This window comes from Ranitomeya variabilis, chromosome 2 (genome assembly GCF_051348905.1).
Source record: "Ranitomeya variabilis isolate aRanVar5 chromosome 2, aRanVar5.hap1, whole genome shotgun sequence".
Classification (NCBI taxonomy): Eukaryota; Metazoa; Chordata; class Amphibia; order Anura; family Dendrobatidae; genus Ranitomeya; species Ranitomeya variabilis.
This window is the reverse complement of record NC_135233.1, coordinates 842119204-842140305: the sequence shown is the minus strand read 5'-3', so window position 1 is coordinate 842140305 and position 21102 is coordinate 842119204. Positions and strand designations below refer to the sequence as shown.

Sequence of the window (21102 nt, the reverse complement as noted above, 5' to 3'; positions counted from 1 at the left end):
AGTAGCCTAACCTGTAACTACAATGCCATAACCCTTACCAATGCTGACCTACCACTGCCACTGACTGTCCCTATTCCTGTCCCTAACACACAGATATCAGAACAGTGTCAGCCATTATCATATTAAACAGTGTCAAATATCATAAACCACACAGCAAACACAAAAAGTACCCAGTTTCATTAGGTAGGCATGCACAGGAATGCAGGGCTCAAACCAGCTGCCTGCACACCCCATTACAAATGTAAGTCCGCAAGGACAAGGTCCTCTCCCCTCTGTACCAGTCTGTCATTGTAAGTTGTTTACTGGAAATTATATCTATAACTCTGTATGTAACCCCTTTCTCATGTACAGCACCATGGAATTAATGGTGCTATATAAATAAATAATAATAATAATTCACAGCCACACTGCTCTAGGCACTAAGGTTGAATAATTAGGCCAGATGAAGACTTGTTTACACTTGCTATTATTTGCATATTTCTGATATCAATCGCTGGCACAGTTGACTGATGTAAATGACACTCGACATTGCTGCACCTATGCACATCTGGGTCCTGGTGTGGACTGCTTCCCAAGACTTGTGCTCTACGAAGCACTTCACGCTGTACCAGAATTTGTCATCTATGCTCCTGCTATTACAGTTCTGCAATCATAGTGGATCTGAGCTGAATCAGCTCCTGTTGGCACTGATCAAACTGCAGCTTGTAACTTTCTACCATCTCCAGGATCTGGGTGAGTATCAGTGTATTTTGTGTGATATTTATACAGCAGTCTCAGTGAATCCTATATGATGTATATACAGCAGACTCAGTGTATACTATGTTTTGTGTATACAGCAGTCTCCGTGTATCACATGTGATGTATATAAAGCAATTTCAGTTTATCCTAGTTATGTATATACAGCACTCTCAGTGTATTGTATGTGATGTATATACAGCGACTCTGCTGTTTCCTATATGATGTGTACACCAATTTAAGTGAATTTTATATGATGTATACAGTAGTCTCAGTGTATCTTATGTGATGTGTGTATATGCTACGTAAGGACAGGGTCCCACCAGCGAATCACAGCCAATGCGTGAGCATCTGATGCAATATGCTAATGACATTTCTCCATGACACTATGCTAATAACATTTCTCCATCTTTGTCAGGCCGGCATCACACTAGGCGTAAGACAATACGGCTGTAATACGCAGAAAAGTTCCCAAAATAGTGATCCGTATGTCATCCGTAGGCAGGGTGTGTCAGCGTATTTTGCGCATGGCATCCTCCGTATGTAATCCGTATGGCATCCGTACTGTGATATTTTCTCGCAGGCTTGCAAAACCGACATCTAATGAATTTATGTGCTCAAATGTTCGTTAACCCCTTCACCCCCAAGGGTGGTTTGCACGTTAATGACCGGGCCAATTTTTACAATTCTGACCACTGTCCCTTTATGAGGTTATAACTCTGGAACGCTTCAACGGCTCTTGGCGATTCTGACACTGTTTTCCCATGACATATTGTACTTCATGATAGTGGTAAAATTTCTTCGATATAACTTGCATTTATTTGTGAAAAAAATGTAAATTTGGCGAAAATTTTGAAAATTTCGCAATTTTCCAATTTGAATTTTTATGCCCTATATGACAGAAAATACCCAAGTGTGACACCATTCTAAAAACTGCACCCCTCAAGGTGCGCAAAACCACATTCAAGAAATTTATTAACCCTTCAGGTGTTTCACAGGAATTTTTGGAATGTTTAAATAAAAATTAACATTTAAATTTTTTTTACACAAAATTTATTTCAGCTCCAATTTGTTTTATTTTACCAAGGGTAACAGGAGAAAATGGACCCCAAAAGTTGTTGTACAATTTGTGCTGAGTACGCTGATACCCCATATGTGGGGGCAAACCACTGTTTGGGCGCACCGCAGAGCTCGGAAGGGAAGGAGCGCCATTTGACTTTTCAATTCAAAATTGACTGGAATTGAGATGGAACGCCATGTTGCGTTTGGAGAGCCCCTGATGTGCCTAAACATTGAAACCCCCCACAAGTGACACCATTTTGGAAAGTAGACCCCCTAAGGAACTCATTTGGATGTGTGGTGAGCACTTTGACCCAACAAGTGCTTCACAGAAGTTTATAATGCAGAGCCATAAAAATAAAAAATCATATTTTTTCACAAAAATTATATTTTCGCCCCTAATTTTTTATTTTACCAAGGGTAAGAGAAGAAATTGGACCCCAAAAGTTGTTGTGCAATTTGTCCTGAGTACGCTGATACCCCATATGTGGGGGTAAACCACTGTTTGGGCGCATAGCAGAGCTCAGAAGGGAAGGAGCGCCATTTGACTTTTCAATTCAAAATTGACTGGAATTAAGATGGGATGCCATGTCGCGTTTGGAGAGCCCCTGATGTGCCTAAACATTGAAACCCCCCACAAGTGACACCATTTTGGAAAGTAGACCCCTTAAGGAACTTATCTAGATGTGTGGTGAGCACTTTGACCGAACAATTGCTTCACAGAAGTTTATAATGCAGAGCCGTAAAAATAAAAAATCATATTTTTTCACAAAAATTAACTTTTGCCCCCATTTTTTTATTTTCCCAAGAGTAAGAGAAGAAATTAGACCACAAAAGTTGTTGTGCAATTTGTCCTGAGTACGACAATACCCCATATGTGGGGGTAAACGACTGTTTGGGCGCATGGCAGAGCTCGGAAGGGAAGGAGCACCATTTGACTTTTCAATGCAAAATTGACTGGAATTAAGATGGGACGCCATGTCGCGTTTGGAGAGCCCCTGATGTGCCTAAACATTAAACCCCCCACAAGTGACACCATTTTGGAAAGTAGACCCCTAAGGAACTTATCTAGATGTGTTTTGAGAGCTTTGATCCCCCAAGTGTTTCACTACAGTTTATAACGCAGAGCCGTGAAAATAAAAAATATTTTTTTTTCCACAAAAATTATTTTTCAGCCCCCAGTTTTGTATTTTCCCAAGGGTAACAGGATAACTTGGACCCAAAAAGTTGTTGTCCAATTTGTCCTGAGTACGCTGATACCCCATATGTGGGGGGGAACCACTGTTTGGGCGCATGGCAGAGCTCGGAAGGGAAGGAGCGCCATTTGGAATGCAGACTTAGATGGATTGGTCTGCAGGCTTCACGTTGCATTTGCAGAGCCCCTGATGTACCCAAACAGTAGAAACCCCCAAAAGTGACCCCATATTGGAAACTAGACCTCCCAAGGAACTTATCTAGATGTGTTGTGAGAACTTTGAACCCCCAAGTGTTTCACTACAGTTTACAACGCAGAGCCGTGAAAATAAATCCTTTTTTTCCCACAAAAATGATTTTTAGCCCCCCAAATTTATATTTTCTCAAGGGTAACAAGAGAACTTGGACCCAAAAAGTTGTTGTCCAATTTGTCCCGAGTATGCTGATGCCCCATATGTTGGGGTAAACCCCTGTTTGGGCGCACGGGAAAGCTCGGAAGGGAAGGAGCACTGTTTTACTTTTTCAATGCAGAATTGGCTGGAATTGAGATCGGACGCCATGTCGCGTTTGGAGCGCCCCTGATGTGCCTAAACAGTGGAAACACCCCAATTCTAACTGAAACCCTAATCCAAACACACCCCTAACCCTAATCCCAACGGTAACCCTAACCACACCCCTAACCCTGACACACGCCTAACTCTAATCCCAACCCTAATCCAAACTGTAAATGTAATCTGTTGTGAATTTACCTTTTGGCTCCCTCTAGTGGCTACTAGTGATTTTACTCTGGGTATGTCTATCATCCCTTGTATGCTCACCTGGGTCGTTAGGTCAGGGGTGTTGCTATATAAGCTCCCTGGACCTTCAGTTCAATGCCTGGCAACGTTGATATCAGAGCTAATCTGTAGTGCTCTTGTCTACTGATCCTGGTTCCTGCGTGATTAAGCTAAGTCCGCTTTCTTGCTTTTTGCTATTTGTTTTTGTTTGCATTTTTGTCCAGCTTGTTCATTATCTGTATCCTTTCCTTGCTGGAAGCTCTAGGGAGTCTGGAGTTCTCCCCCCGGGCCGTTAGACGGTTCGGGGGTTCTTGAATCTCCAGTGTGGAATTTTGTTAGGGTTTTTGTTGACCATATAAGTTATCTTACTACATTCTGCTATTAGTAAGCGGGCCTCTCTTTGCTAAACCTAGTTCATCTCTGTGTTTGTCATTTCCTCTTACCTCACCGTTATTATTTGTGGGGGGCTTGTATCCTACTTTTGGGGTCTATTCTCTGGAGGCAAGAGAGGTCTTTGTTTTCCTCTTCTAGGGGTAGTTAGTCCTCCGGCTGGCGCGAGACATCTAGCGACCAACGTAGGCATGTTCCCCGGCTACGTCTAGTGTTGGCGTTAGGAGTAGATATATGGTCAACCCAGTTACCACTGCCCTATGAGCTGGATTTTTGCACTTCGCAGACTTGCTGATATCTCTGAGACCCTCGCCATTGGGGTCATAACAGTTTGCCAGGCCGATATTAAATGTTAAATGCATTGCAGAAGCGGGATTATAAGAAAGAAAGTTCTGAGTTTTTTTTTTTCTCTCTCTCATTTTTTTTTCTTTTCCCCTTTAACTCTGAGTGGCTTGTGTTTGCTGCAGACATGAATGTCCAGACCTTGATTACAAGTGTGGACCAGCTTGCTGCTCGTGTGCAGGGCATACAAGATTATGTTATCAGAAATCCTATGTCAGAACCTAAGATACCGATTCCTGAACCATTTTCCGGAGACCGATTTAAATTTAGAAATTTCAGGAATAATTGTGAATTGTTTTTGTCCCTGAGACCCTGTTCATCTGGAGACTCCGCTCAGCAAGTAAAAATTGTTATTTCTTTTTTACGGGGCGACCCTCAGGATTGGGCCTTCTCGCTGGCACCAGGAGATCCGGCATTGGCTGACATTGATGCGTTTTTTCTGGCGCTCGGTTTGCTTTATGAGGAACCCAATCTTGAGATTCAGGCAGAAAAAGCCTTGCTGGCGATGTCTCAGGGCCAGGACGAGGCCGAAGTGTATTGCCAAAAATTTCGGAAATGGTCCGTGCTGACCCAGTGGAACGAGTGTGCATTGGCTGCAAATTTTAGAAATGGCCTTTCTGAAGCCATTAAGAATGTGATGGTGGGTTTTCCCATTCCCACAGGTCTGAATGATTCTATGGCCCTGGCTATTCAAATCGACCGGCGGTTGCGGGAGCGCAAAACCGCAAATCCTCTCATGGTGTTGTCTGAACAGGCGCCTGATTTAATGCAATGTGATAGAATCCTGACTAGAAATGAGCGGAAAATTCATAGACGCCAGAATGGCTTGTGTTACTACTGTGGTGATTCTACACATGTTATCTCAGCATGCTCTAAACGTCTTACTAAGGTTGTTAGTCCGGTCGCCATTGGTAATTTGCAACCTAAATTTATTCTATCTGTAACTTTGATTTGCTCACTGTCATCGTATCCTGTCATGGCGTTTGTGGACTCAGGTGCTGCCCTGAGCCTTATGGATCTGTCATTTGCCAAGCGCTGCGGATTTGTGCTTGAGCCATTGGAAAATCCTGTCCCTCTTAGGGGCATTGACTCTACGCCATTGGCAAAAAATAAACCGCAGTTTTGGACACAGGTTACCATGTGCATGACTCCCGAACATCGGGAGGTAATACGTTTTCTTGTTCTACATAAAATGCATGATTTGGTTGTTTTGGGTTTGCCATGGTTGCAGACCCATAATCCAGTCTTGGACTGGAAGGCTATGTCAGTGTCAAGCTGGGGCTGCCATGGAATTCACGGAGATTCCCTGCCCTTGTCTATTGCATCTTCTACGCCTTCGGAAGTTCCGGCGTATTTGTCTGATTATCAGGATGTCTTCAGCGAGTCTAAGTCCAGTGCACTGCCTCCTCATAGGGAATGTGACTGTGCAATAGATTTGATTCCTGGCAGTAAGTTTCCTAAGGGGAGACTGTTTAATCTGTCGGTACCTGAACATACCGCGATGCGTTCATATATCAAGGAGTCTCTTGAGAAGGGGCATATCCGTCCTTCTTCTTCCCCTCTTGGTGCGGGATTCTTTTTTGTGGCCAAAAAGGACGGATCTTTGAGGCCTTGTATTGACTATCGGCTTTTAAATAAGATCACTGTCAAATTTCAGTATCCTTTGCCGCTGTTGTCAGATTTGTTTGCCCGGATTAAAGGTGCCAAGTGGTTCACCAAGATAGACCTTCGTGGTGCGTACAACCTTGTGCGCATTAGGCAGGGCGATGAATGGAAAACCGCATTCAATACGCCCGAAGGTCATTTTGAGTACTTGGTGATGCCATTTGGGCTCTCTAATGCACCTTCAGTTTTTCAGTCCTTCATGCATGACATTTTCCGGAAGTATCTGGATAAATTTTTGATTGTTTATCTGGATGATATTCTGGTTTTTTCTGATGATTGGGACTCGCATGTGGAGCAGGTCAGGATGGTTTTTGAGATTCTGCGTGAAAATTCTTTGTTTGTAAAAGGCTCAAAGTGTCTCTTTGGTGTACAGAAGGTTCCCTTTTTGGGGTTCATTTTTTCCCCTTCTGCTGTGGAGATGGATCCAGTCAAGGTCCGAGCTATTCATGATTGGACTCAACCCTCGTCAGTTAAGAGTCTTCAGAAGTTCTTGGGTTTTGCTAACTTCTACCGTCGTTTTATCGCAAATTTCTCTAGCGTTGTTAAACCACTGACGGATATGACCAAGAAAGGCTCTGATGTAGCTAACTGGGCTCCTGCTGCCGTGGAGGCTTTCCAGGAGTTGAAACGCCGGTTTACTTCGGCGCCTGTTTTGTGCCAGCCTGACGTCTCGCTTCCCTTTCAGGTTGAGGTGGATGCTTCGGAGATTGGGGCAGGGGCCGTTTTGTCGCAGAGAGGCCCTGGTTGCTCTACTATGAGACCTTGTGCCTTTTTCTCTAGGAAGTTTTCGCCGGCAGAGCGAAATTATGATGTGGGCAATCGGGAGTTGTTGGCCATGAAGTGGGCATTTGAGGAGTGGCGTCATTGGCTCGAGGGTGCTAAGCATCGTGTGGTGGTCTTGACTGATCACAAGAATTTGATGTATCTCGAGTCTGCTAAACGCCTGAATCCTAGACAGGCCCGCTGGTCATTGTTTTTCTCCCGTTTTGACTTTGTGGTCTCGTATTTACCAGGTTCTAAGAATGTGAAGGCCGATGCTCTGTCTAGGAGCTTTGTGCCTGATGCTCCTGGAGTCGCTGAACCTGAGGGTATTCTTAAGGAAGGAGTTATCTTGTCAGCTATTTCTCCAGATCTGCGACGTGTGTTGCAGAGATTTCAGGCTGGTAGGCCTGACTCTTGTCCACCTGACAGATTGTTTGTGCCTGCTAAATGGACCAGCAGAGTCATTTCCGAGGTTCATTCCTCAGTGTTGGCAGGGCACCCGGGAATTTTTGGCACCAGAGATCTGGTGGCCAGGTCCTTTTGGTGGCCTTCCTTGTCAAGGGATGTGCGGTCATTTGTTCAGTCCTGTAGTACTTGTGCTCGAGCTAAGCCTTGCTGTTCTCGTGCCAGCGGGTTGCTCTTGCCCTTGCCTGTCCCGAAGAGACCTTGGACACACATCTCTATGGATTTCATTTCGGATCTTCCGGTGTCTAAGGGCATGTCTGTCATCTGGGTGATATGTGATCGTTTCTCCAAGATGGTCCATCTGGTTCCTTTGCCTAAGCTGCCTTCCTCTTCTGATCTGGTTCCTGTGTTCTTCCAGAACGTGGTTCGTTTGCACGGCATTCCTGAGAATATTGTGTCGGACAGAGGATCCCAGTTTGTTTCCAGGTTCTGGCGATCCTTTTGTGGTAGGATGGGCATTGATTTGTCGTTTTCCTCCGCTTTTCATCCACAGACTAACGGACAAACGGAACGAACTAATCAGACTCTGGAGGCGTATTTGAGGTGTTTTGTCTCTTCTGATCAGGATGATTGGGTGACCTTCTTGCCGTTGGCTGAATTTGCCCTTAATAATCGGGCTAGTTCTGCCACCTTGGTTTCGCCATTTTTCTGCAACTCCGGTTTCCATCCTCGTTTTTCCTCGGGACATGTGGAGCCTTCTGACTGTCCTGGAGTGGATTCTGTGGTGGATAGGTTGCAGCGGATCTGGAATCATGTGGTGGACAACTTGAAGTTGTCACAGGAGAAGGCTCAGCGTTTTGCCAACCGCCGCCGCGGTGTGGGTCCCCGACTTCGTGTTGGGGATTTGGTATGGCTGTCTTCTCGATTTGTTCCTATGAAGGTCTCCTCTCCCAAATTTAAGCCTCGATTCATTGGTCCTTACAGGATATTGGAGATCCTTAATCCTGTGTCCTTTCGCCTGGATCTTCCGGTGTCGTTTGCCATTCACAATGTATTTCATAGGTCCTTGTTGCGGCGGTACGTTGTGCCTGTGGTTCCTTCTGCTGAGCCTCCTGCTCCGGTGTTGGTTGAGGGCGAGTTGGAGTACGTGGTGGAGAAGATCTTAGATTCTCGTCTCTCCAGGCGGAGGCTTCAGTACCTGGTCAAGTTGAAGGGCTATGGTCAGGAGGATAATTCCTGGGTGGTCGCCTCTGATGTGCATGCGGCCGATTTAGTTCGTGCCTTTCACGCCGCTCATCCTGATCGCCCTGGTGGTCTTGGTGAGGGTTCGGTGACCCCTCACTAAGGGGGGGGTACTGTTGTGAATTTACCTTTTGGCTCCCTCTAGTGGCTACTAGTGATTTTACTCTGGGTATGTCTATCATCCCTTGTATGCTCACCTGGGTCGTTAGGTCAGGGGTGTTGCTATATAAGCTCCCTGGACCTTCAGTTCAATGCCTGGCAACGTTGATATCAGAGCTAATCTGTAGTGCTCTTGTCTACTGATCCTGGTTCCTGCGTGATTAAGCTAAGTCCGCTTTCTTGCTTTTTGCTATTTGTTTTTGTTTGCATTTTTGTCCAGCTTGTTCATTATCTGTATCCTTTCCTTGCTGGAAGCTCTAGGGAGGCTGGAGTTCTCCCCCCGGGCCGTTAGACGGTTCGGGGGTTCTTGAATCTCCAGTGTGGAATTTTGTTAGGGTTTTTGTTGACCATATAAGTTATCTTACTACATTCTGCTATTAGTAAGCGGGCCTCTCTTTGCTAAACCTAGTTCATCTCTGTGTTTGTCATTTCCTCTTACCTCACCGTTATTATTTGTGGGGGGCTTGTATCCTACTTTTGGGGTCTATTCTCTGGAGGCAAGAGAGGTCTTTGTTTTCCTCTTCTAGGGGTAGTTAGTCCTCCGGCTGGCGCGAGACATCTAGCGACCAACGTAGGCATGTTCCCCGGCTACTTCTAGTGTTGGCGTTAGGAGTAGATATATGGTCAACCCAGTTACCACTGCCCTATGAGCTGGATTTTTGCACTTCGCAGACTTGCTGATATCTCTGAGACCCTCGCCATTGGGGTCATAACAGTAATCCTAACCCTAACTTTAGCCCCAACCCTAACCCTATCTTTAGCCCCAACCCTAACCCTAGCCCTAACCCTAACCCTAGCCCTAACCCTATCCCTAACCCTAACCCTAACCCTAGCCCTAACCATAGCCCTAACCATAGCCCTAACCCTAGCCCTAACCCTAGCCCTAACCCTAGCCCTAACCCTAATCCTAACCCTAGCCCTAACGGGAAAATGGAAATAAATACATTTTTTTTAATTTTATTATTTTTCTCTAACTAAGGGGGTGATGAAGGGGGGTTTGATTTACTTTTATAGCATTTTTATAGCAGATTTTTATGATTGGCAGCCGTCACACACTAAAAGACGCTTTTTATAGCAAAAAAGTTTTTGCGTCTCCACATTTTGAGACCTATAATTTTTCCATATTTTGGTCCACAGAGTCATGTGAGGTCTTGATTTTTGCGGGACGAGTTGACATTTTTAATGGTTACATTTTCGGACACGTGACAGTTTTTGATCGCTTATTATTCCGATTTTTGTGAGGCAGAATGACAAAAAACCAGCTATTCATGAATTTCTTTTGGGGGAGGCGTTTATACCGTTCCACGTTTGGTAAAATTGATAAAGCAGTTTTATTCTTCGGTTCAGTACGATTACAGAGATACCTCATTTATATCATTTTTTTTATGTTTTGGCGCTTTTATACGATAAAAACTATTTTATAAAATAAATAATTATTTTGGCATCGCTTTATTCTGAGGACTATAACTTTTTTATTTTTTCGCTGATGATGCTGTGTGGCAGCTCGTTTTTTGCGAGACAAGATGACGTTTTCAGCGGTACCATGGTTATTTATATCCGTCTTTTTGATCGCGTGTTATTCCACTTTTTGTTCGGCGGTATGATAATAAAGCATTGTTTTTTGCCTCCATTTTTTTTTTTCCCCCTACGGTGTTCACTGAAGGGGTTAACTAGTGATATAGTTTTATAGGTGGGGTCATTACGGACGTGGCGATACTAAATATGTGTACTTTTATTGTTTTGGTTTTTTTAATTTAGATTAAAAAATGTATTTATGGGAATAATATATATATTTTTTTTTCTTTATTTAGGATTTTTTTTTTATTATTTTTTTTTTACACATGTGGAAATTTTTTTTTAAACTTTTTTACTTTGTCCCAGGGGGGGACATCACAGATCGGTGATCTGACAGTTTGCATAGCACTCTGTCAGATCACCGATCTGACTTAGAGCACTGCAGGCTTACCAGCGCCTGCTCTGAGCAGGCACTTGGTAAGCCACCTCCCTCCCTGCAGGACCCGGATGCCGCGGCCATCTTGGATCCGGGACCTGCAGCGAGGAAGGAGGTAGGAGACCCTCGGAGCAACGCGATCAGATCGCGTTGCTCCGAGGGTCTCAGGGAAGCACGCAGGGAGCCCCCTCCCTGCGCGATGCTTCCCTGTACCGCCGGCACACCGCGATCATGTTTGATCGCGGTGTGCCGGGGGTTAATGTGCCGGGGGCAGTCCGTGACCGCTCCTGGCACATAGTGCCGGATGTCAGCTGCGATAGTCAGCTGACACCCGGCCGCGATCGGCTGCGCTCCCCCCGTGAGCGCCGCCGATCGCGCTGGACGTACTATCCTGTCGGTGGTCATACGGGCCCACCCCACCTCGACGGGATAGTACATCCAATGTCAGAAAGGGGTTAAAACATATATACAGTATATACATACAGTTATATGAAAAAGTTTGGGCACCCCTATTAATCTTAAGCTTAATGTTTTATAAAAAAAAAAAATTTTGCAACAGCTATTTCAGTTTCATATATCTAATAACTGTTGGACACAGTAATGTTTCTGCCTTGAACTGAGGTTTATTGTACTAACAGAAAATGTGCAATCTGCATTCAAACAAACTTTGACAGGTGCATAAGTATGGGCACCCTTATCATTTTCTTGTTTTAAATACTCCTACCTACTTTTTACTGACTTACTAAGGCACTTTTTTTGGTTTTGTAACCTCATTGAGCTTTGAACTTCATAGCCAGGTGTATGCAATCATGAGAAAAGCTACTTAAAGTGGCCACTTGCAAGTTGTTCTCCTGTTTGAATCTCCTCTGAAGAGTGGCATCATGGGCTCCTCAAAACAACTGTCAAATGATCTGAAAACAAAGATTATTCAACATAATTGTTCAGGGGAAGGATACAAAAAGCTGTCTCAGAGATTTAACCTGTCAATTTTCACTGTGAGGAACATAGTAAGGAAATGGAAGAACACAGGTACAGTTCTTGTTAAGGCCAGAAGTGGCAGGCCAAGAAAAACATCAGAAAGGCAGAGAAGAAGAATGGTGAGATCAGTCAAGGACAATCCTCAGACCACCTCCAGAGAGCTGCAGCATCAACTTGCTGCAGATGGTGTCACTGTGCATAGGTCAACTATACAACGCACTTTGCACAAGGAGAAGCTGTATGGGAGAGTGATGCAAAAGAAGCCGTTTCTGCAAGCACGCCACAAACAGTCAGCTGAGGTATGCAAAAAGCACATTTGGAGAAGCCAATTTCTTTTTGGAAGAAGGTCCTGTGGACTGATGAAACCAAGATTGAGTTGTTTGGTCATACAAAAAGGCGTTATGTATGGTGGCAAAAAAACACAGCATTCCAAGAAAAACACTTGCTACCTACAGTAAAATTTGGTGGAGCTTCCATCATGCTTTGGGGCTGTGTGGCCAATGCCGCCACCGGGAATCTTGTTAAAGTTGAGGGACGCATAGATTCAGTATCAGCAGATTCTTGACAATAATGTTCATGAATCAGTGACAAAGTTGAAGTTACGCAGGGAATGGATCTTTCAGCAAGACAATGATCCTAAACACCGTTCCAAATCTACTCAGGCATTCATGCAGAGGAACAATTACACTGTTCTGGAATGGCCATCCCAGTCCCCAGACCTGAATATCATTGAACATCTGTGGGATCATTTGAAGAGGGCTGTCCATGCTTGGCGACCATCAAACTTAGCTGAACTGGAATTGTTTTGTAAAGAGGAATGGTCAAAAATACCTTCATCCAGGATCCAGGAACTCATTAAAAGCTACAGGAAGCGACTAGACGCTGTTATTTTTGCAATAGGAGGATCTACTAAATATTAATGTCACTTTTCTGGTGAGGTGCCCATACTTATGCACCTGTCAAATTTTGTTTGAATGCAGATTGCACATTTTCTGTTAGTACAATAAACCTCATTTCAAGGCAGAAACATTACTGTGTCCAACAGTTATTAGATATATGAAACTGAAATATCTATTGCAAAAAAAAATAATTTTTATAAAACATTAAGCTTAAGATTAATAGGGGTGCCCAAACTTTTTCATATAACTGTATATATATATATATATATATATATATATATATATATATATATACAGTTAGGTCCATATATATTTGGACAGAGACGACATTTTTCTAATTTTGGTTATAGACATTACCACAATGAATTTTAAGGAAAACAATTCAGATGCAGTTGAAGTTCAGACTTTCAGCTTTCATTTGAGGGTATCCACATTAAAATTGGATGAAGGGTTTAGGAGTTTCAGCTCCTTAACAAGTGCCACCCTGTTTTTAAAGGGACCAAAAGTAATTGGACAATTGACTCCAAGGCTATTTCATGGACAGGTGTGGGCAGTCCCTTCGTTATGTCATTCTAAATTAAGCAGAGAAAAGGCCTGGAGTTGATTTGAGGTGTGGTGCTTGCATTTGGAAGGTTTTGCTGTGAAGTAAACATGCGGTCAAAGGAGCTCTCCATGCAGGTGAAACAAGCCATCCTTAAGCTGTGAAAACAGAAAAAAAAAACATCCGAGAAATTGCTACAATATTAGGAGTGGCAAAATCAACAGTTTGGTGCATCCTGAGAAAGAAAGAAAGCACTGGTAAACTCATCAATGCAAAAAGACCTGAGCGCCCACGTAAGACAACAGTGCGGGATGATCGCAGAATAATCTCCATGGTGAAGAGAAACTTCTTCACAACAGCCAACCAAGTGAACAACACTCTCCAGGAGGTCGGCGTATCAATATCCAAATCTACTATAAAGAGAAAACTGCATGAAAGTAAATACAGAGGGTTCACTGCACGGTGCAAGCCACTCATAAGCATCAAGAAGAAAAAGGCTAGACTGGACTTTGCTAAAAAAAGCAACTAAAAAAGCCAGCACAGTTCTGGAAGAACATTCTTTGGACAGATGAAACCAAGATCAACCTCTACCAGAATGATGGAAAGAGAAAAGTATGGCGAAGGCGTGGTGCAGCTCATGATCCAAAGCATACCACATCATCTGTAAAACACGGTGGAGGCAATGTGATGGCTTGGGCATGCATGGCTGCCAGTGGCACTGGGTCACTAGTGTTTATTGATGATGTCACACAGGACAGAAGCAGCCGAATGAATTCTGAGGTATTCAGAGCCGCCATACTGTGTGCTCAGATCCAGCCAAATGCAGCCAAACTGATTGGTCGTCATTTCATACTACAGATGGACAATGACCCAAAACATAAAGCCAAAGCAACCCAGGAGTTTATTAAAGCAAAGAAGTGGAATATTCTTGAATGGCCAAGTCAGTCACCTGATCTCAACCCAATTGAGCATGCATTTCACTTGTTAAAGACTAAACTTCAGACAGTAAGGCCCACAAACAAACAGCAACTGAAAACCACCGCAGTGAAGGCCTGGCAGAGCATCAAAAAGGACGAAACACAGCGTCTGGTGATGTCCATGAGTTCAAGACTTCAGGCAGTCATTGCCAACAAAGGGTTTTCAACCAAGTACTAGAAATGAACATTTTATTTAAAATTATTTAATCTGTCCAATTACTTTTGGTCCCTTTAAAAACAGGGAGGCACATGTTAAGGAGTTGAAACTCCTAAACCCTTCATCCAATTTTAATGTGGATACCCCCAAATGAAAGCTGAAAGTCTGAACTTCAACTGCATCGGAATTGTTTTGTTTAAAATTCATTGTGGTAATGTCTATAACCAAAACTAGAAAAATGTTGTCTCTGTCCAAATATATATGGACCTAACTGTATATATATATATATATATATATATATATATATATATATATATATATATATATGTCATTGAGACACACACACATATATATATATATATATATACAGTTAGGTCCATATATATTTGGACACAGACAACATTTTTCTAATTTTGGTTATAGACATTACCACAATGAATTTTAAACAAAACAATTCCGATGCAGTTGAAGTTCAGACTTTCAGCTTTCATTTGGGGGTATCCACATTAAAATTGGATGAAGGGTTTAGGAGTTTCAACTCCTTGACATGTGCCTCCCTGTTTTTAAAGGGACCAAAAGTAATTGGAAAGATTAAATAATTTTAAATAAAATGTTCATTTCCAGTACTTGGTTGAAAACCCTTTGTTGGCAATGACTGCCTGAAGTCTTGAACTCATGGACATCACCAGACGCTGTGTTTCCTCCTTTTTGATGCTCTGCCAGGCCTTCACTGCGGTGGTTTTCAGTTGCTGTTTGTTTGTGGGCCTTACTGTCTGAAGTTTAGTCTTTAACAAGTGAAATGCATGCTCAATTGGGTTAAGATCAGGTGACTGACTTGGCCATTCAAGAATATTCCACTTCTTTGCTTTAATAAACTCCTGGGTTGCTTTGGCTTTATGTTTTGAGTCGTTGTCCATCTGTAGTATGAAATGATGACCAATCAGTTTGGCTGCATTTGGCTGGATCTGAGCACACAGTGTGGGTCTGAATACCTCAGAATTCATTCGGCTGCTTCAGTCCTGTGTGACATCATCAATAAACACTAGTGACCCAGTGCCACTGGCAGCCATGCATGCCCAAGCCATCACACTGCCTCCGCTGTGTTTTACAGATGATGTGGTATGCTTTGGATCATGAGCTGCACCACGCCTTCGCCATACTTTTCTCTTTCCATCATTCTGGTAGAGGATGATCTTGGTTTCATCTGTCCAAAGAATGTTCTTCCAGAACTGTGCTGGCTTTTTTAGATGTTTTTTAGCAAAGTCCAGTATAGCCTTTTTACTCTTGATGCTTATGAGTGGCTTGCACCGTGCAGTGAACCCTCTGTATTTACTTTCATGCAGTCTTCTCTTTATGGTAGATTTGGATATTGATACGCCGACCTCCTGGAGAGTTGTTGTGAATTTGGATTCTGGGCTCCCCCGGTGGCCGCTTGTGGAATTGGACTTGTCATCCTCTTTCCTGTTTCACCTGATTCCATCAGTAGTGGGTGTCGCTATTTAAGCTCATTTCTCTGGTGGTTTCTTGCCGGTCAACAATGTTATCTGATGCCTCTCAGTGCTTGTTCCTGCTTCTAGACAACTACTGATAAGTTGGACTTTTGTCCATGTTTTGTTTTGCCTATTTGTTCCAGTTCGCAGCTGAAGTTTTGTTACTGTGTCTGGAAAGCTCTCGTCGATCAGGGATTGCTACTCTGGCGTTATGAGTTAATGCCAGAGTTTAAGGTAATCTCTGGATGGTGTTTTGTTAGTATTTTTCTGCTGACCATGAAAGTATACTATCTGTCTTCTGCTATCTAGTAAGCGGACCTCAAATTTGCTAAGACTATTTTCCTGCTGCGTTTGTTGTTTCATCTGAACTCACCGTCATTATATGTGGGGGGCTACTGTCTTCTTTGGAATATTTCTCTAGAGGTGAGCCAGGTCTTATATTTCCCTCTGCTAGCTATTTAGGTCTTAGGCCAGAGCTGGGCATCTAGCGATAAATAGGAAATGCTACCTGGCTATTTCTAGTTGCGCGGCAGGCTTAGTTCATGGTCAGTATAGTTCCATCTTCCGAGAGCTTGTCCCTCTATAGGCTTGCTATGATCTCTGCCTGCAGAGATCATGACAGTTTGACCGGACCTTAAAGTGTTAAAGACCCAGGTTGAGAAAGGAGAGTTATAAGAAGTCTGCTGGAATTTTTTTTTTTTTTTCCTCCAGTCTGCCTTGCTGCAGTCTTTTTTCTCTCCTCCTAATCTCTGTATGCTCTGTGTGCACCTGACAATAATGGATCTCCAGAGTGTAACTGCGGGTTTGAATAATCTCATCACGAAAGTACAAAATTTACAAGATTTTGTGGTACATGCTCCGGTATCTGAGCCGAGAATTCCTTTGCCGGAGTTCTTCACAGGGAATAGAGCTAGCTTCCAGAATTTCCGAAATAATTGTAAGCTTTATTTGTCCCTGAAGTCTCGTTCAGCTGGAGACCCTGCTCAGCAGGTTAGGATTGTGATTTCCTTGCTCAGGGGTGACCCTCAAGATTGGGCCTTCTCATTGCCAGCAGGGGATCCTGCGTTACGCGATGTGGATGCGTTTTTTCTGGCCTTGGGCTTGCTTTATGAGGAACCTCATTTGGAACTTCAGGCAGAAAAAACTTTGATGGCACTATCTCAGGGGCAAGACGAAGCTGAAGTTTTCTGCCAAAAATTCCGTAAATGGTCTGTGCTTACTCAGTGGAATGAGTGCGCCTTGGCGGCAACTTTCAGAGAAGGTCTCTCTGATGCCGTTAAGGATGTTATGGTGGGGTTCCCTTTGCCTGCAGGTCTGAATGAGTCCATGACAATGGCTATTCAGATTGATAGGCGTCTGCGGGAGCGCAAACCGATGCACCATCTGGCGGTGTCTATGGAAAAGACGCCAGAAAGTATGCAGTGTGATAGAATTCTGTCCAGGAGCGAGCGACAGAATTTTAGACGGAAGAATGGATTGTGTTTCTATTGTGGGGATTCTACTCATGTTATATCGGCATGCTCTAGGCGTACAAAGAAGCTTGATAAGTCTGTTTCCATTGGCACCATTCAGTCTAAGTTTATTTTGTCTGTAACCCTGATTTGCTCTTTGTCATCCATTGCCACGGACGCCTATGTTGACTCTGGCGCCGCTCTGAGTCTTATGGATTGGTCCTTTGCCAATCGTTGTGGTTTTGATTTAGAGCCTTTGGAGACTCTTATTCCTCTGAAGGGGATTGACTCCACCCCATTGGCTAATAATAAACCACAATACTGGACACAAGTAACCATGCGTATCAATCCGGATCACCAGGAGATTATTCGTTTCCTGGTGCTGTATAATTTACATGACGATTTGGTACTGGGATTGCCATGGTTGCAGTCTCACAACCCAGTCTTGGACTGGAGAGCTATGTCTGTGTTGAGCTGGGGATGTAAGGGTATTCATGGGGACGTACCTTTGGTTTCTATTTCGTCGTCCATTCCCTCTGAAGTCCCTGAGTTCCTCTCTGATTATCAAGACGTCTTTGACGAACCCAAGCTTGGGTCGTTACCTCCGCACCGTGAGTGCGATTGTGCCATAGAATTGATACCGGGTTGTAAATATCCAAAGGGTCGTTTGTTTAATTTGTCTGTGCCGGAACATGCTGCTATGCGGGAATATATAAAGGAGTCTTTGGAAAAGGGACATATTCGTCCATCTTCTTCTCCCTTGGGAGCTGGGTTTTTCTTTGTCTCAAAAAAAGACGGCTCTTTGAGACCATGTATTGATTATCGGCTTCTGAATAAGATCACTGTTAAGTATCAATACCCATTGCCATTGCTTACTGATTTGTTTGCTCGTATAGAGGGTGCTAAGTGGTTCTCTAAAATTGATCTTCGTGGGGCGTATAATTTGGTGCGGATCAGGCAGGGGGATGAGTGGAAGACCGCATTTAATACGCCCGAGGGCCACTTTGAGTATTTGGTCATGCCTTTTGGTCTTTCTAATGCCCCTTCAGTTTTCCAGTCTTTTATGCATGATATTTTCCGCGATTTTCTGGATAAATTTATGATAATATATCTGGATGATATTCTGATTTTTTCTGATGACTGGGACTCTCATGTCCAGCAGGTCAGGAGAGTTTTTCAGGTTCTGCGGTCTAATTCTTTATGTGTGAAGGGGTCTAAGTGCGTTTTTGGGGTCCAGAAAATTTCCTTTTTGGGGTATATTTTTTCTCCCTCTTCCATTGAGATGGATCCCGTCAAGGTGCAAGCTATTTGTGACTGGACTCAGCCCTCCTCTCTTAAGGGTCTTCAGAGATTTTTGGGCTTTGCCAACTTTTACCGCCGATTTATTGCTGGTTTTTCGGATGTCGTTAAACCACTGACTGATTTGACCAGACAAGGCGCTGATGTTGCTAATTGGTCCCCTCATGCTGTAGAGGCCTTTCAGGAGCTTAAGCGCCGTTTTGCCTCTGCCCCTGTGTTGCGTCAGCCTGATGTGAATCTGCCTTTTCAGGTTGAGGTTGACGCTTCGGAGATCGGAGCTGGGGCAGTGTTGTCGCAGAAAGGTTCCGACTGCTCCGTCATTAGGCCTTGTGCCTTCTTTTCTCGCAAATTTTCGCCCGCAGAGCGGAATTATGATGTTGGGAATCGGGAGCTTTTGGCCATGAAGTGGGCGTTTGAGGAGTGGCGCCATTGGCTCGAGGGGGCTAGGCATCAGGTGGTGGTATTGACTGACCACAAAAATTTGATTTATCTTGAGACTGCCAGACGCCTGAATCCTAGACAGGCGCGCTGGTCTTTATTTTTTTCTCGCTTTAATTTTGTGGTGTCATACCTACCGGGTTCTAAGAATGTTAAGGCAGATGCCCTTTCTAGGAGTTTTGACCCGGACTCTCCTGGTAATTCTGAACCCACAGGTATCCTTAGGGAGGGAGTAATTTTGTCGGCCGTTTCTCCTGATCTGCGGCGGTCCTTGCAAGAGTTTCAGGCGGATAGACCGGATCGTTGTCCGCCTGATAGACTGTTTGTTCCGGATGATTGGACCAGCAGAGTCATCTCTGAGGTTCATTCTTCTGCATTGGCAGGTCATCCCGGAATTTTTGGTACCAGGGATTTGGTGGCAAGATCCTTCTGGTGGCCTTCTCTGTCACGAGATGTGCGAGTCTTTGTGCAGTCATGTGACGTTTGTGCTCGGGCCAAGTCTTGTAGTTCTCGGGCTAGCGGACTGCTGTTGCCCTTGCCTATTCCTAAGAGGCCTTGGACACACATCTCGATGGATTTTATTTCAGATCTGCCTGTTTCCCAGAAGATGTCTGTCATCTGGGTGGTCTGTGACCGTTTCTCTAAAATGGTCCATTTGGTTCCTCTGCCCAAGTTGCCTTCTTCTTCTGAGTTGGTTCCTCTGTTTTTTCAGAATGTTGTCCGATTGCACGGTATTCCTGAGAATATTGTTTCTGACAGAGGTACCCAATTTGTGTCTAGATTTTGGCGGGCATTCTGTGCTAGGATGGGCATAGATTTGTCTTTTTCATCTGCTTTTCACCCTCAGACTAATGGCCAGACCGAGCGGACTAATCAGACCCTTGAGACATATCTGAGGTGTTTTGTCTCTGCTGACCAGGATGATTGGGTTGCTTTTTTGCCATTGGCAGAGTTCGCCCTCAATAATCGGGCCAGTTCTTCCACCTTGGTGTCCCCGTTTTTCTGTAATTCGGGGTTTCACCCTCGATTTTCCTCCGGTCAGGTGGAATCCTCGGATTGTCCTGGAGTGGATGCGGTGGTGGAGAGATTGCATCACATCTGGGGGCAGGTTATGGACAATTTGAAGTTGTCCCAGGAGAAGACTCAGCGTTTTGCCAACCGTCATCGTCGTGTTGGTTCTCGGCTTTGTGTTGGAGATTTAGTGTGGTTGTCTTCTCGTTTTGTCCCTATGAGGGTCTCTTCTCCTAAGTTTAAACCTCGGTTCATCGGCCCTTATAGAATATTGGAGATTCTTAATCCTGTTTCTTTCCGTTTGGACCTCCCTGCGTCCTTTTCCATTCATAACGTTTTTCATCGGTCGTTATTGCGCAGGTATGAGGTACCTGTTGTACCTTCTGTTGAGCCTCCTGCTCCGGTGTTGGTTGAGGGTGAGTTGGAGTACGTTGTGGAGAAAATTTTGGACTCTCGTGTTTCCAGACGGAAACTCCAGTATCTGGTCAACTGGAAGGGTTACGGCCAGGAGGATAATTCTTGGGTCAATGCATCTGATGTTCATGCTTTTGATCTTGTTCGTGCCTTCCATAGGGCTCATCCTGGTCGCCCTGGTGGATCTGGTGAGGGTTCGGTGCCCCCTCCTTGAGGGGGGGGTACTGTTGTGAATTTGGATTCTGGGCTCCCCCGGTGGCCGCTTGTGGAATTGGACTTGTCATCCTCTTTCCTGTTTCACCTGATTCCATCAGTAGTGGGTGTCGCTATTTAAGCTCATTTCTCTGGTGGTTTCTTGCCGGTCAACAATGTTATCTGATGCCTCTCAGTGCTTGTTCCTGCTTCTAGACAACTACTGATAAGTTGGACTTTTGTCCATGTTTTGTTTTGCCTATTTGTTCCAGTTCGCAGCTGAAGTTTTGTTACTGTGTCTGGAAAGCTCTCGTCGATCAGGGATTGCTACTCTGGCGTTATGAGTTAATGCCAGAGTTTAAGGTAATCTCTGGATGGTGTTTTGTTAGTATTTTTCTGCTGACCATGAAAGTATACTATCTGTCTTCTGCTATCTAGTAAGCGGACCTCAAATTTGCTAAGACTATTTTCCTGCTGCGTTTGTTGTTTCATCTGAACTCACCGTCATTATATGTGGGGGGCTACTGTCTTCTTTGGAATATTTCTCTAGAGGTGAGCCAGGTCTTATATTTCCC

The 21102-nt window shown here is 44.1% G+C and overlaps 1 long non-coding RNA gene across 1 annotated transcript in view; it reads left to right on the top strand.

Annotated features, from left to right (window-relative positions):
- Nucleotides 1–543: 543 nt before the first annotated feature.
- The window catches only part of LOC143809965 (uncharacterized), a 45299-nt gene continuing 24740 nt past the window's right edge, over nucleotides 544–21102 (top strand). Inside the window, exon 1 of the long non-coding RNA XR_013222561.1 lies at nucleotides 544–732. This is a non-coding gene — a long non-coding RNA (uncharacterized LOC143809965). The remainder of the gene's footprint in view (nucleotides 733–21102) is intronic.